The sequence below is a fragment of the Sus scrofa genome, chromosome 14 (assembly GCF_000003025.6).
Source record: "Sus scrofa isolate TJ Tabasco breed Duroc chromosome 14, Sscrofa11.1, whole genome shotgun sequence".
Lineage (NCBI taxonomy): Eukaryota > Metazoa > Chordata > Mammalia > Artiodactyla > Suidae > Sus > Sus scrofa.
The window spans coordinates 58170233-58187422 of record NC_010456.5 but is presented as its reverse complement, the minus strand read 5'-3'; the positions used below and the strand labels follow the sequence as shown (position 1 = coordinate 58187422).

The following is a 17190-nucleotide window of genomic DNA, read 5'->3' as shown; positions in this document are numbered from 1 at the left end:
TGACTATAACCCACACAAGCCTCCTTCATATTCACTCATATTCTCCTCAAACCGCCACACAGTGCACATGACATTTTACTGAGGGTCTTCTCTTTTGGTCAACAGCAGTTTGCACTAAACAGACAATTTCCTTAGCAAGATTCATTGTCCTAAGGTACAACAAACCTTAACCTCTCAGGGTAGAATCATCATGGAAATAGTTTGGCTTTACCAAGACTAAAGCAATACTGCCTTGGCAGGGCTGAGGCTAATTGCTGCAAAACTGAATTTTTAGGAGTTCCTGTCATGGCTCAGTGGTAATGAACCCGACTAGTATCCATGAAGACTCAGGTTCGATCCCTGATCTCCCTCCGTGGGTTAAGGATCCAGCATTGTCATGAGTTGTTGTGTAGGTGACAGATGTGGCTCAGATCTCACATTGCTGTGGCTGTGGTGCAGCCTCAGCTGCAGCTCCGATTCAACCCCTAGCCTGAGAACATAAATATGCCTTGGGTTCACCCCTAAAAAAAAAAACAAAAACAAAAACTGAATTTTCAGGAGTTCTCGCTGTGATGCAGTGGGTTGAGGAGTCAGCTTGTCACTGTGGAGGTGTTGATTCAATCTCCAGCTCAGTACAGTGGGTTTTAATGATCCTTCGATGCTGCAGCTGCAGCCTAGGTCATTTGGATTCGATCCCTAGCCTGGACAGTTCCATACACCGCAGGTGTGGCCAGGAGAGAAAAAAAAAAACCTAAATTTGCCAAAGCCAGCCCAAGGCTACCATGATATATAAATTCCCTTGATAGGTGCACCCCACACTCTTAAAGTTCTCGTCCCACCAGTGGGTGGGTGATCACCAGGATGCAGTGGGGGGAGTGTCTGGATTCACCCAAGCACCAGATGTCAGCCATCTAAGCCTCACAGGGAGCCAGAGCCAGCTTCCACCCTGCAGCCCAAAGGATTCTGGAAATCTGGAAACCAGCACAGCTAAGGAAAGGATTTCTCTAGGCAGAGCACAACCACTGGGCACCGGCCTCTTGTTCCATAAATTTTCCTCCACATCTTCATATAGAAGGGAGGGTCTTGATACATGCAAATCATAATATAAACTCAGTCAGCTCTGCTGGATACAACACAGAGACAGTAGTCTGAGCTCCAAAGCCATAGAGCCTGGGAACCACACTGCTGACAAGCACAACCCCTCTCTGCCCAGGTCTGTGTCCTTGAGACAACAGTGCCAGGTTCTGTAAATAAATACGATAGATGTCCTAGCAAAAAATACTGTTGATAAAGACCATGAAACAATGAGCTGTGCCATGTGGAATGCTCAAATAAAAACACACTGAAATTTACAAACAGCATGTTCACAACAATAGAATACAACCACACATGGACACCCCTATTCCTTGAAAGCAAAGATGAAGAAAATTCTCTGAAAATGTTACCAGTTTCTATCTTTGGTTTTGACACTTGGGTGATTTTATTTCCTACTTTCTACCCAAATAGGTGGAGCATGCATATTTATAATGAGGATACCCCTATAAAAGCAAAGAAGCCTTTCGAGATGAATATAAATATCATTTGATTAATCAGTAAAGATCCATATATATCACTTTAAATCAAGAAACTGTTCTAGGAGCTCCCTTCGTGGCTCAGTGGTTAATGAACCCGACTGGGATCCATGAAGATGCAGGTTCGATCCCTGGCGCGCTCACTGGGTTAAGGATCTGGCGTTGCTGTGAGTTGTGGTGTGGATCGCAGACACAGTTCAGATTCTGTGTTGCTGTGGCTGTGGTGTAGGCCGGCAGCTATAGCTCCAATTCAATCCTTAGCTTGGGAACCTCCATATGCTGAGGTATGGCCCCAAAAAAAAAAAAAAAAAAAAAAAAAAAAAACACCAAAAAACTGTTCTCTTGTCAGAGTGACAATGTTTCTACCAAAGGCTAATTTGATTCAAAGATAAAATGACTGTATCTGTCCATCAGGGCATAAAAGTTTTGTGATTCAGGGAGGGTAAAACCTCTATGTCTGCAAATCAGTCCGGAAATAAATGTTCACTTGTTGGTACCCCCTGATTCATTTCTTGACTTTTTATCCCTGTCTCATCTGTTATCTCTATCATACAAAGAATTGCTGCACTTTCAGGGCCCACGAAAGCATTAGCTCAGGACAGAATTATATCTTGGCCAGTCCTATACCGACAGCCAAGAAACGTAATTAGGGTTTAAAAAAAAAAAAGGAGTTCCCATTGTGGTGCAGTGGAAACAAATCCGACTAGTATCCATGCAGATGTGGGTTAGAACCCTGGCCTCAATCAGTGGCTTAAGGATCCCGTGTTGCCGTGAGTGTGGTGTAGGTCACAGATGCAGCTTGGACCTGCCGTTGCTGTGGCTGTGGCTGTGGCCGGCAGCTGTAGCTCCAGTTGGATCCCTAGCCTGGGAACCTCCAGAGGCACACCTGTGGCCCTAAAAAGTGGGCCTGGGAATGGAGAGTTTGACAAAGGCCTCAGGAGACTGGACTTGCAGGTTTGGAAACCACTAAGCTCCTCCGGGGCCAGAAAGCCAGCCACTGTCAAGTCCCCACTGCTCCAGCCTCTTTCTGGGGCTCTCACAGAATAAACACAGCAATACCAGGAATTCATTGTGTGGATCAGAACTGACTCCCTGAGGAGGTCCAGAGGGATTAAGACCCTAGAGAAATCCCGTTGAGAAGAAATGGGGGAAACGGTCTGAATGCAGTTGGCAAGACCAAAATGTTCCCCTCAACAAGACAAGCTAGGCCTGTCCTGATATATCGACACCGTTTGAACGCCAAGAAAAATCACACATTTGGAACAGCAACAGAAAGGAATGAATGGCATACCTATTAATCCTGCATGTCATCACAGATAACCTAGAATCTACCTCTCACCAAGCACTGGGGAGGGGAATCTTCACTACCATATTGCCTGACTGAAAATTAGCTTGGGAATGATATGTACTTTAAAAAGGCAAAGCTATCTCTGCTAATCTAAATAGTGCTGCAATGAACACTGGGGTGCATGTATCTTTTATGGTTTGCTTTTTCTCCGTTTGCTTGTTTTTTGCTTTTCAGTGAGGCGCCTGTGGCACATGGATGTTCCCGGGCTAGGGGTCTAATGGGAGATGCCTGCCTACATCACAGCTCGTGGCAACGTTGGATCTCCAATCCACTGAGCTAGGCCAGGGATTGAACCCACATCCTCAAGGATACTAGTCGGGTTTGCAACCTGCTGAGTCACAAAGGGAATTCCCATGTTTCTTATAGAATTATGGTTTTCCTCAGAGAGATGTACAGGAGTGGGACTGCTGATTCCTATGGTAGTTTTATTTTCAGTTTTTGAGGAACCTCCATAGTGTTCTCCAAAGTGGTTGTATACCAATTTACATCCCCATCAACAGTGTAGGAGACACTTCCAAGGTATGGAAACAACCTAAATGTCCACCGACAAACGAACAAAGAAGATGTGGTCCACACATGCAATGGAATATTACTCAGCCATAAAGAATGCAATAATGCCATTTGCAGCAACATGGATGGACCTTGAGATTATCGTACTAAGTGCAGTAAAGGCAGAAAGACAAACATCATATGATCGAACTTATATGTGGCATCTTAAAAAAAACAATATTCATTTGAACATATTTACAAAAACAGAAGCGACTCATAGACTTAGAAAATAAACCTATGGTTACCAAAGGGTAAGGGTAGGTGGGAGGGATGATTGGGGGTTTGAGATTGGCCTGTGCACACTGAGGTATATAGAATGGATGCTCAACAGGGACCTGCCATATAGCACAGAGAACTCTACCCAATATTCTCTGATAACTTATACGGTAAGGGATATGTGTATATATATAACTGAATCACTTTGCTGTACAGCAGAAATTAACACAATGTCGTAAATCAACTATACTTCAATAAAATCTTTTTAAAAAGTCAAAGCTATCTAGTAGAAACTCTAGTCCACAGCCTGTTATAGCATTTTAATGGAGGGATATACAGTAACTGAAGGAAAGAACCATAAAAAAAAAAAATCCAATCTATTATGTGGACACATTAAGAGCATCACATTATTTTACAATGAGCAATTTTTTTTTTTCCATTGCAACAACTAGTAATTCATGTTTCTGCCTCTTAATGATTGGACGCAGATTTCTAAGGACGGATTAGAACCCAGTAAAGTCTGGTTGCCATTTTAAAAAAGAATTAAAATAACAGCAGGACTGGCTTTCACTGTTGATTCACTTGCGAAACAAGCACGGGGATCTCTTCCGTGGAGGAAAAGGCATCTTTTTAGACAGAGGGCAGACACTCAAGCACAAGAAAATGCTTCTTGTGTTCACTCCCCACCACCCCCAGCACTACTCACTACGCATATTTTAGCACATTTTAAAGGAAAAGGAGAAGAAATAAAAATTAGCAACCCAACCCAACACCTGCGAAGCTGTAGGTGTCTGGAGAGCTAGGACTTCGGAGGGGCGCTATGCAGACATCTGGCTTCACCTGTCACACTGCCAAACCACTGTATTGCCAAACTATTCAGATGCTTTCTAAAGAAGAAACAAACCAATCCTACATGCCTGAACTGGGAGGTGGGAGAGCCTACTTGTAACCCAGCCCCTGTCAGACAAAATCCAGCAGCCTCAAAAGGTTCAATGGCCTTTTTATAAACCTATTGTGAGGGTTCCTGCCTAAAAATAGCACATTTCCGCAGGCAGATCAGACTGAGGAACCATTCCTACACACTCAACTTCCAAAGAATAAACAAAGGAGTGGAAAGAACATCAAGATGTATTCACAGGCGGTACAGAAGCCCCTGGATTCTTCATCTTGTCTGAACACACAGCCAACCAATTTACCCAACCGCCCTAATGGGAGGTTGGGGAAGGGGGGTGGCAGCTGAGTCACACATTTCTCAAGGGTTCACTGCCACCTTTAGGAGACCTGAGGTCCCACTGACACAGACACAAAGGTGATGATTACATTATAGTCATTGTTGACTAGGCTAGGTTCACAGCTGCCTGACACGCAAACAGTTCCCAGCCTTCAGGGTGTAGCAGAATTACTTAGGGAAAGTTTTGAAAACTGAGGTGTCAGAAATTTAGTTTCCAACGTAGTTTTTTGGGATCAGTTTTAAATATCTTGGAGTTCCCGTGTGGCTAAGCAGATGAAGAACCCAACTAGCATGCAAGAGGATGCAGGGGTAAGCACCAGGGACAAAGCCTGCAAAGGATGGGCCCCCAAGAGGCCATAGATGCTACTCTTCTAGAAACCACCACTGGATGGAATACAAATCAAGTTGCAACAGGCAGTTACCAAAAAAGATAAGATTGTAAGAAGCTGAAAAACTAAAACCCCAATTTTTAATTTATTTTTATTATTATTTTTTTTTTGCTCTTTAGGGCCACACCTGTGGCATATGGAAGTTCTCAGGCTAGGGGTCAAATCAGAGCTATAGCTGCCAGCCTACACCACAGCCACAGCAACACTGGATCCGAGCTGCATCTGTGCCTTCGCCACAGCTTGTGGCAACACTGAATCCTTAACCCAGTGAGCGAGGCCAGGAATCGAACCCACATCCTCATGGATACTAGTCAGGTTCTTAACTGACTAAGCCACAACAGGAACTCTCTACAACCTAAATTTTAATATGCCTTGATCCCCAAATTTTAATTTAGCATTTGCATTTTCCTTCTTTTTCTCAATATATTTATTGAAAGGGAGATTCTACCATGGATTTTTATTATGGGGAGATAAAGCTGAGATGGCGACATAAATAACTGTGCTTTACAAACAGACTTCAGTGGAGTTCCCGTCGTGGTAAAGTGGTTAACGAATCCGACTAGGAACCACGAGGTTGTGGGTTCAATCCCTGGCCTTGCTCAGTGGGTTAAGGAGCCGGCATGGCCGTGAGCTGTGGTGTAGGTCACAGATGCAGCTCGGACCCCGCGCTGCTGTGGCTCTGGCATAGGCCAGCGGCTACAGCTCCAATTAGACCCCTGGCTGGTAACCTCCATATGCTGCAGGAAGCCACCCTAGACAAGGCAAAAAAAAAAAAAAAAAAAAAAAAGACAAAAAAAACAACAACAAAACAAACAAACAAAAAAACCAGACTTCAGTGGACTTATCAGATAAAATCAAAAGGAAACAAATTCAGTAGCTAGAATCAGTTGTAACAAGCACTGCCTCCCTGAATTCAGAAGAAAATCTTCAGAGAGATTATCACCTGTATTTTGCCATTAGCCAAAGAGTGACACATAAGAGATGAAGTAAATCGCCCAAGGTGGCATTAGGTTAGTAATCTGACAACCTGGATGGCACACTGTGTCATGGTCCAACTTTAACGCAGAGGTTCTTTCCTGTTCCTGCTGCTGAATCATGCTGTTTCCACCAAACCCATTTGCCGGACGTTTTTCTCTGTGACTATGTGGAAGCCAGGCGGGGCAGCTCAGGACCCACTTCCCAAATCCCTGGGGCGCCTCCGTCCTCGGGAGTGGCAGCATCACAGGGCGGGAGACCGCCCAGGAGCTGTTCCTGCCAAAGGGAAGAGCAGCTTGGAACAGGAAGTGCCCTGACTTACAGCTGCTACATCACTACACTGAGAGCAAGAGGGAATCGAAGACTCTGATCTTACAAATGTGTTCATATCTGTTAGCAGGTTATTGAGTAGAAAAAAACTGGCACATTTCACCAAACAGGTAGACTATGCCTCTCTATGAAAACCATCTCCTAGAAGGGAAGGCTGCCAGCTGGGACTCCTCGGGTGCCTCAGCTGTGAAGGGAACAGACCAGAGGACCTTAAGCCTACAACCTTCCCAGTCACAGAAACAGAGGCAGAAGGGACTCTCCAAGGGCAACAGGTCCATTATTTGTCAGCTTCCAGCAGGCATCTGCTAATGACCAAGGAAAGTTGCTTTTATCAAGGAAAAAACGACAACCGAATGAAAATGTTAACACGATCCATTGTTTCTCATTGAATGCTCCCTTTTTGAAAGCACCCACTGATATTTCCTCTGAAGAAAAGTGTTGGATTAAAAACAAGCACAGGAAAGAAAACTCACAAAACTACAGTGTGTTCTCTGAGAAAGCCGTGCTGGCTCTCAGGTTCCTGAACGAAGACGGGTGTGAGCAGCTTGTCATTAAAGGAATTCACAGGATCATGTTTGGGGACTTGGGTTTTTTTTTTCCTTTTTTTTTTTTTAAGACCACTCCTGTGGCATATGGAGATTCCCAGGCTAGGGGCTGAATCAGACCTGCAGCTGCCAGCCACAGCAACACAGGATCTGAGCTGCGTCTTCAACCTACACCGCAGCTCACGGCAATGCCGGGTTCTTAATCCACTGAGCAAGTCCAGGGATGGAACCTGCATCCTCACAGACACTATGTTGGGTTCTTAACCCACTGAGCCGCAACAGGAACTCCCAGGATCGCCTCTTCATAGCATAGAAGTGTGAGTGTTTTCCAGACAATAATAGTAACACTGGAGAAGGCTTACACAGTGTCTGGCGGGGCATTTTAAACATTTCACAACGATAATCCCTAATACTCTGACTTTCATATTGGTCACATTCACTGTTCAGAAATCATGCAGAATTATCATTGCAACTAAGACGCCACTAAAGAGTCAGCAAAGCTGTCAAAGGCCAGCGTCCATAACCCTTAGGCACAAGCATGTCTTGAGCGGCTTGATAATTTCACGGGACCTCAGGCCACAGATGGGTGGTCCACTCAGCATTCACTTGGGTGTCAGAACACACCTTCTCATTGCAGCACACATCCTCAAAGTGCCGCCAGGGCTCCGTTTGGTTTTACAGAGTATCAGTGTGTTTATCTTTATGGGTGATCAACATACAGCTGTGTTATCAATGTAGTTGTACCAACTCTTTGTTCTTCCTGCATCTGCCCACAGAAAATAAGTTCACATCTGGACAGCTCTGTCAGATGCGACTAAAGGGAGGACTCAGCTGCTCCTGAAACCCCTGCCCCAGGGGCCCGGCCACTGGAGTCCAGACAGACCATTTCTGTGACCTTGAGCAAACCTTTCAAGCTCCCTTGGTCTCAGTTCCCTTATTTCTATGAGGGGAATGATAATACCTACTTTAAACCACTGTTGGGAGATTAACAGAGATGGGTGAGGCACTAAATACCACCTACCACCTTGTAAATAGTAAGCAAATAAAGCTACAGTAACGTACGGTCAAAATTATTAGGAGCATAGGAGAGGGCCTGAAAATATATCACAAAGGAGACTAAGTGTCTGCCACATCCACTCAGATTGTGACTGATCAGGATTACATTTGGGGGGAAAATCCTTTGCTTTACAGTCAGCAGAGCGCACACCGTCAGGTATTTAACCAGCTTGAACCTTATGGTAAGCACAGAAATTGGAAAAAGAGAATTAAAAGAAAGAAACTCCTAGTTATCAAGACACATGTATTTCACTTTGCCCATTAAGAGAAACAACGCCAGAGTTGCTGCTGTGATGCAATGAGATCAGCAGTGGCGTCTCTTCAGAGCCAGAATGCAGGTTCGATCCCCAGCCCCACACAATGGGTTAAAGGATCCAGCGTTGCTGCACCTGGTGCATAGGTTGCCACTGCAGGCCAGATCTGACCCCTAACTCCAGAACTCCATATGCTGTGGGGCGACCAAAAAAAAAAAAAAAAAAAAAGGAAAAACAATTCCAAGTGCAAAGCAGGTCGGGTTTTGTTTTTTAAATCTGACAGCATGAATCAATCCACGAGAAACCAGGGTGCTAGTCCTATTGAATTTAGGGCCAAATCCTACTTTGTTCAAGTGATGGCTTCAGGGGAAGCAGAAAATAGACTTCGCCCAGGCTTGTGGGGAGGAACCAGCAGGACTGCCCCCAACACACAAGCAGAAAGGGTGTCTTTATGTGATGGAATCTGCCCAGCTTGCCCTAAACCCTTGGTGACCTCACCAGATTCTCAGACCTCTGGGGCCATAAGAAATCCCAGAAATCACCTCTTTCTACACATCTTTTTTTTGCTATGAATAAAGTACACCAAAATGCACATGTTCAAATGCATTCATTTACCCAGTGAAATGGGTATATGAAGTGCCTATGGCATCCTGGAGGGCATGGAGATTCAGGGTCATCTCAGCCTAGGCTTACTAGGATTTGATCATTACAGCACTTGAACCTTCTATTAGGGCTACTTGCATGGACTTTTTCTCTTCCCCGCTAGATTATAAACCCTCGAAGGGAAAGGGCTGCATTTTAATCATCGTGTTTCCCTTGGCGCCTAACAGAGCACTCCACTTACAGAAATTACCTGAAAAAACATTTACTGAAGCCAGATCACCACCAGGACACAGAGAACAGGAGAGCCCCTGTCTCCTTCCCTTGAGGTCTTCCAATCTTAAGACTGTCGGCCTGAGGTGGCTAAACCTTTCTAAATCTGGCTCATAGTGTGATATGCCATGAAATGTTTTTAAACATAATCTGAAAAACGTTAACCCAGTTTTAACTTCCATGAATACAAGCAGAAAAAAAAAAAAGGAGTTCCCGTCGTGGCGCGGTGGTTAACGAATCCGACCAAGAACCATGAGGTTGGGGGTTCGGTCCCTGCCCTTGCTCAGTGGGTTAACGATCCGGCGTTGCCGTGAGCTGTGGTGTGGGTTGCAGACGTGGCTCGGATCCCACGTTGCTGTGGCTCTGGCGTGGGCCGGTGGCTACAGCTCCGATTAGACCCCTAGCCTGGGAACCTCCATATGCCGCGGGAGCGGCCCAAGAAACAGCAAAAAGACAAAAAAAAAAAAAAAAAAAAAAAGAAGAAGAAGAAGAAAAAGGGAGTTCCTGCTGTGGCACAACAGGATTGGCTGAGTCTCTGCAACACTGGGACGCAGGTTTGATCCCCTGCCCAGCACAGTGGGTTAAGGATCCAGCATTATTGCAGCTTCGGCATAAGTCACAACTGTGGCTCGGAACCGATCCCAAGCCAAGGAGCTCCACAGGCCTTGGGGTGGCTATTAAAAAAAAAAAAAAAAAAAAACTTAGGGAGGAGATGCGAGATCCCTTCAATGTTTTACATACAGGCTGATGCATTTCCCAACACCCAGGCCCCTTCACAGTTGGAACACATGCCTGACATCCGGATCCTGATGGCACAGGGCACCAGGCTGTTGTAAGCAAGCAATGGTTCCCCTAGGAGAGAGATCTCATTTATAAACAATGACGTTTCTTCAGAAACTTGGCAGGACCATGAGAAACTTATCAGGCTGAGAACATTTTAAGTAAACGAAGATAAAGAATGGCCCCGCCAGAGGTCCATGAGAGTCCTAAGAACTCTACTGGCCTTAACAAAATAGGCCAAAAAGGAAAAAGGACAGGATCACAAGGAAGCCCACCCAGCACCACCCCAACAATACTTATTTTCATTCCAGAAAAGAAGAAGCTTGAAGGGGAAACTGAGGGCAGAGAGAGGAGGAACAAGGTCCCCAAGGCACCGAAACAGCAGCTTTGGGTTAAGAAGACGACTAAGGAGTTAAAAATCCTTACCAGAAATCTGAAGGCGGAAACGTACCCCACTACGATGCTATGGTACCAGCTGTCTTGGAAAATTGTATTCATCTTCAGAAGACTAAGAACTTAGGGCTCAGCCCAAATTTTCCTTAGTAATCCCCTAATGATAATAATTGCCTTATCCCACAGAACGATCTTCTAATCCACTGATGAATAAGCTTCTAAGCCTGGATGAAGGTTCATGAAATAACTCCTAATGACATCAGTGGGAAAACGAGGACATGAAATGATCAACTCCATCTCTACCGGGTCATGCAACAAGTCAGAATCAAGCCAGTAACAGCATCTCCTCAGTTCTGATGCTGTGACAGAACTGATAAATGATGATGTTCTCATTACATATCAATGTCTATGAGAATAAAGGGCCTTTCGAAAGAGAAAATAAAAGAACCAAAGCAAATGAACTCTATTCATATTTTTTTAAGCAACAGATTGTTGTGCAGATTTGTGAGGTTGCCTTGAATTGGGGTATAACTATAACCCATGTTAAGAGAACCCTGGGAGTTCCCGTCATGGCGCAGTGGTTAACGAATCCGACTAGAAACCATGAGGTTGCGGGTTCGGTCCCTGCCCTTGCTCAGTGGGTTAACGATCCGGCGTTGCCGTGAGCTGTGGTGTAGGTTGCAGACGCGGCTCGGATCCCGCGTTGCTGTGGCTCTGGTGTAGGCTGGCAGCTACAGCTCCGATTGGACCCCTAGCCTGGGAACCTCCATATGCCGCGGGAGCGGCCCAAAGAAATAGCAAAAAAAGACCAAAAAAAAAAAAAAAAAAAAAAAAAAGAGAACCTAAGAGGGTTTTCAATTGAGGATTTTTTAACTGGGTCCACATCATTAATGGAAGGAAGGAAGGGAGGGAGGGAAGGAAGAGAAGAAAACTAAGAATTGGCAAAAAAAAAAAAAAAAAAAAAAACCCACACTATTTGATTCATGTGACAAAGAACTAATATCCAGAATAAAGACATTTTTTACAAAATCAGTACATGTACTAATTCAAAAGATAAGTGGGCCAATGAAATACAAGCAGCCAATAAATATGTAAAGGTGTTTACCTTCAGCATTCATTTAAAAAAAGAACATAAATATTAAAGCAAGGTTGTCGTTTTTCCATTAAAATCAGAAACAAATAAAATGTGGAGATGCACACTGTGGGTGGAGGCCGAAGACTCACTCATGGATCACTGGCGGAATCATACATGAGCACAAACTATCTGGAGGGCAAACTGGCAACGCCACAGAAATTTTAAGTGTGTTCGCTTTCGTCCAGGAATTTACCCTAAAGAAAGAGTTGTACGAGCCTATATATAAACATTTTGTTAAGGACAGCCAAATACTACAAGCACCTCGATGTCCTTCAACAGGGATTAGTAAAATAAATTATCGTCTATCTAAACAATGAAAACAATTCATCATTAAACGGAATAAGCACAGAGTTCCCTGGTGGCTCAGCAGGATAAGGCTCCAGTGTTGTCACTGTAGTGGCTCGGGTCACTGCTGTGGCATGGGTTCGATCCCTGGCCTGGGAACTTCCACATGCCATGGGTGTGGCCAAAAATAGTGATTGCCTTTGGCAGGTGAGATTTTAGGGCAGATTAATGCTCTACCTTATATATTTCTGTATTGTCTGAACTGAATACATCTATAAATCTTAAAACTAAAGTTTTGGTTTGTTTTTGCTTCTTAGGGTTGCACCTGTAGCATATGGAAGTTCCCAGGCCAAGGGTCCAATTATAGCTGCAGCTGCCAGCCTACACCATAGCCACAGTAACGCAAGTTCTGAGCTGAGTCTGTAACCTACACCACAGTTCACTGCAACACCAGATCCTTAACCCACTGAGTGAGGCCAGGGATCAAACCCTCATCCTCAAGGATACTAGTCAGATTCATTACCACTGAGCCACAATGGGAACTCTTAAAGCATGTAATTTTTGACCAAATGCTTAAAATTACATCATGGGCACACATCACAAATGGTTACGTGGTCGTATATTCTATAGTAAACCCATATCATCACCCATCAAAATTAATCATAAAGAAATCAACCTGGAGACCATACGCTCTAGGTTGGTTGCTGTACACACTAGAGAAAACCTAGCAAGTGTTCATTCCAGGCAGCAGCCACTACCCCCAGGTAGGAAGAGCACAGAAAAGGGATGCAGGATGCTCAGAGCTGTGGTCAGGCAGCGAGGGGTACCCCCCCTCTGTGGGCTGGAGGCTAGTGTCAGAATGAACTCATCACTGGCTTCTGCAGGGAACCAGTAGGGACAAGGCCAACTGTACAAAGCAAGGGCCTTTCCTTAAAACCAACCAAGATGCACTTTGCTGTACACCTAACACTAATACCACATTGTAAATCAACTATACTGCAATAAGATTAAATTAAAAACAAAAACCAACCTAGGTAATACCTTCTGTTTCCTGTGCATAAATGTAAATTATTTCCCTCTATTCTTTTGGTTGTTTTGGTTTTTTTTTCAGCCATGCCTATGGCATGCAAAAGTTCCCAGGCCAGGGATCAAACCAGCACCACAGCAGTGGCCCCAGCCACGGTAGTGACAATGCCAGATCCTTAGCCCACTGCACCACTGGGGAACTTCTGTTTTGTTTTGTTTTGTTTTGGTTTGGTTTATTTGTTTGCTTGTTTTTGTATCTCCCTCTATTCTCACTCCCCCATCAGGATTCACTGGGCTCCTGTGCTTTCATCAGCACCTTAGCCAAGTCTTCTGAGCCACTTATAAGAGGGAACAGTCTTTTCAGGTGGAGAATCTCTACTATGGTTTTTTTGATACTCACTCCTCCCTTTCCTGCAAAAGGTTTCACAATCTCCCCATTCAACGTGTAGATAGACAGACAGACGGATAGACTCATGGAATGATAAATATTTTAATCATTTGTGATAAGAACACATGTGATGGATAGCTCCCCTCCTCCAGTAATACTTTGCCACCACTTAAATGCCTGTACACCTAAAAACAGTTTTGAATGCAGGCTCTCAGACCACAGACTTCAAAATGCACGAGCATGCAGAAACGGCAAAGGCTTATAGAAATACAGGTGATCACGAGGCATGACAACTAAATGCAGAACCTGACCCTAAACTGGACCTGTGTGAGGGGGACACTTTGCATCAGATGACAACACTGACATACAAAGAACAGATTAGGTAAAAGTAACGAATCAGTACGAATTTATCTGAAGTTGACCACTGCACTTATTTTTAACTTATTTTAAACTAAGTGAATATCTCTATTTTTCGGAAATAGAAGTACTTGGAGGGTAAAGGGCTGTGATAACGTTACTCATCCTTAAAGAGTATAGACGAAAACTCTGTGTGTGTGTGTGTGTGTGTGTGTGTGTGTGTGTGTGTGTGTGTGTGTGACTGTGTCTGTGTACAAACAGACTGAGAGAGGAGGATGGTAATCCACTTATGATAATCCAGGGCCAGGGACCAAACATGCCGGGGGCAGTTGCTTCTCATGGCTCCTTCACAAACCCCCCAGAGAACACCATGTCACATCGGTGGGCACACATGAGGAAGGAGAGGTGGGGCTCTGTCTTTACACAACGTCTGAGGGCAGCATCTAGGGGACCCTCTGGCCCAGGCAGAGTCAGCTGGGCCTGCTGTGGAAAGCCCTGGTCCTCCTTGACCCACCCCCATCACCTCCCACCCTCTCCCCAGCCTCTGTACACGCCAGGTCACAGGCCTCCACCAGGACAGCAGCCCTTTACCCACCATTAAACTCACACTGTCCCTTTTGCCTAAGGGACACTCAGGTACAGAGATACAACCCAATCTGTAAAACCATACCCTCTTAAACACACTAAGGGGTGCCCTCAGGCACTTGCCAGTGACTCCTCCCGAAGCCCCCAACTTGGCAACTCCAAGTCCAAACGGGCTTCTTAAAGCCATGCTCACCATTGTCCGCTCTGAGTCACACACCCATAAGCCAAGCGGAATGGATACAATCCTTTTACAAACCCACTCACGGGAAACACAAGCCCAATCAAGGCAGTGGCGGGGGTGAGGGGGCTTTGCAGGTCCAGCCTCCCTGGCAGGCTTACCTGGGGGGCTGCAGGCTCCCGCTGGCACAGCCACAGCAAAACCCTGCAAGAGAAGAAAGAGACCCAGTTCAGGCTCCAAGAAAACTCCTGCTCAGCAGTTTACAGAGCTTGGTCCAAGGACTCCCCAGGGCTTCCCATGACTCTCTCAGGGGGCCCGGGTCACAGCCATCTTCACCAGGATACCAAGCATCAGTAACACATCACACTACAAAGAAGGGGTTCTAGCTGATCCTCTTATACTAGAGATTGGCAAAAACGTAAAATAAAACACGGCCATCCTGCTCACTAATTTCTTTTGTTTTGGAAGAGGATGATTTTCATAATACATGGTTTTATGATAAAACGCACAGGGCTTATTGCCATTTCAAATGAAGTAATCAGTATTTTAAAACTTCTCAATTTGAGTTCTAATATTATAAGCATCAGCAGAGAGAAACTAATGAGGCAACAGCTCCTTGAGATCCTCAGAAATTTTTAAGGGTGAAGGAGGTCTAAGACCAAAATTTTGAGCTCTGCTGCTCCAGACGTCTCTTTTGGGCCTAACTTCTTCTACCCTGCATCTGCTTTGAACAGTGATGGCCAGTATGATGTACTCAGCACTATGTACCATGCGCCCTACTGAATACATCATTTCCAAAGTTGTATCATCTTCAAAAAAAGAAAAATCTAGGCTTTCTGCCCCCCACACACACACCTGGATGTGGAGACCAGGGGTCAAAGGATTGGTTACTTGCCCAAAGTGAATTAGCAAATTACAAAGAGCAGGGTGTGAACTCAAGGGAGCCTGGGTCCTAAGAACATGGCCTTTTACTCCATCATTTTTGGAAACAGGACTCATGAGAATTTCTGCAAACTCAACCAGGGCGAAGTAGCCGGGACCCCTCTCTTCCATGACATTGCATGGACTCAAGATGTAACGATGTGAGTGCAGAGCCTGGATGAAATGCCACTGACACAAAGACACAAAGCCTTCCCCACCCAGTTACACCTCTTGTCTCTGCACAGTCCTAACAGTGTCCCTGATAAATGATAGGGTCCCCTTCCAAGAAAGCTATAACTGGCCTTGGCGTCAGAAACCCAGCTTCTCTGCCAATGTCTCAATTTTTATGAAGCACTGAAACAGCAGGTGAAGAGGGACTCTTATTAGTCCTTCAATTGTAGCTGAATTTAAGATTATATGCAGGGGGGAGTTCCCATTATGGCTCAACAGTAACACGCCTGACTCGCATCCATGAGGATGTGGGTTCGATTCCTGGTCTCGCTCAGTGAGTTAAGGATCCGGCCTTGCCATGAACTATGGTGTAAGTCACATATGAGGCTCGGATCTAGTGTTGCTGTGGCTACAGTGTAGGCCAGCAGCTGCAGCTCAATTCTAGCCCCTAGCCTGGGAACTCCCATGTGCCTGCCGAGGGTGCAGCCCTTAAAAAAAAAAAAAAAAAAAAGACTATGTATTGGGAGAAAGGAGGGGAAAGACGTTCTCACTGACATCAATTGTGCAGCCAACGCAGCCAATTCTAGGCTCAAAAATCTAGAGCATGGTGCAGTTCCTGCTGTGGTGCAGTGGGTTAAGGATCTAACTGCAGCAGCTCAGGTGGCTGTGGAGATTCAGGTTTCATTGTCAACCTGGCGCAGTGGGTTAAAGAATCTGGCATTGATGTAGCTTTAACATATGTCACAGCTATGGCTCTGATTCAATCCCTGACCTGGGAACTTTCATATGCTGCAGGTGCAGCCATAAAATTAAAAAAAAATTTTTTTTTTAACTTAAAGCACCAGGAGTTCCCATCGTGGCTCAGTGGTTAAGGAATCCGATTAGGAGCCATGAGGTTTCGGGTTCGATCCCTGGCCTCATTCAGTGGGAAAAGGATCCGGCATTGCTGTGGCTGTAGTGTAGGCCGGTGGCGACAGCTCCGATCAGACCCCTAGCCTGGGCACCTCCATATGCCTCAGATGCAGCCCTGGAAAAGACAAAAGGACCAAAAAAAAAAAAAAAATTAAAGCATGGTATGGTGAGTTCCTCAAACAAAAACAAACAAAAAAACAGAATTACCATGTGACAGCAATTCCACTTCTGGACAGATACTCAAAAGAACTGAAAGCAGGGACTCAGACACGTGCACCCCCTGTTCACAGCAGCATTATTCACAATAGCTGAAAGGTTAAAACTAACCTAAGTGTCTGTCAGATTGTGGATTATCCACATGGCAGAGTATTACTCGGCCTCTTAAAGGAAGGGACTTGGGACACATACTAAGATGTGGATGAATCTTGAAGACATGACGTTAAGTAAATGAGCCAATCACCAAAGGACAAATACTGGATGATCCACTTCTGTGAGGTCCCCAGAGAGTCAAATTCATAGAAAGTAGAAAGGTGGTGAGTTCCTGTCATGGCTCAGAAGTTAATGAACCCGACTAGTATCCAGGAAGACGCGGTTCATCCCTGGCCTCGATCACTGGTTTAAGGATCTGACGTTGCTGTGAGCTGTGGTGTAGGTTGCAGATGTGGCTCGGATCCCGCGTTGCTGTGGCCGTGGCAAAGGCGGGCAGCTGCAGCTCCGATTCAACTCCTAGCCTGGGAACTTCC

The 17190-nt window shown here is 45.1% G+C and overlaps 1 protein-coding gene across 11 annotated transcripts in view; it reads right to left on the bottom strand.

Moving 5' to 3' along the window:
• Positions 1–17190, bottom strand: part of SIPA1L2 (signal induced proliferation associated 1 like 2) — a 235602-nt gene that overhangs the window by 165085 nt on the left and 53327 nt on the right. For all 11 annotated transcript variants that reach the window (XM_021073824.1, XM_021073823.1, XM_021073825.1 and 8 more), the window contains one exon: positions 14605–14647. The gene's annotated coding sequence lies outside the window, so the exon portion shown is untranslated. The remainder of the gene's footprint in view (positions 1–14604; positions 14648–17190) is intronic.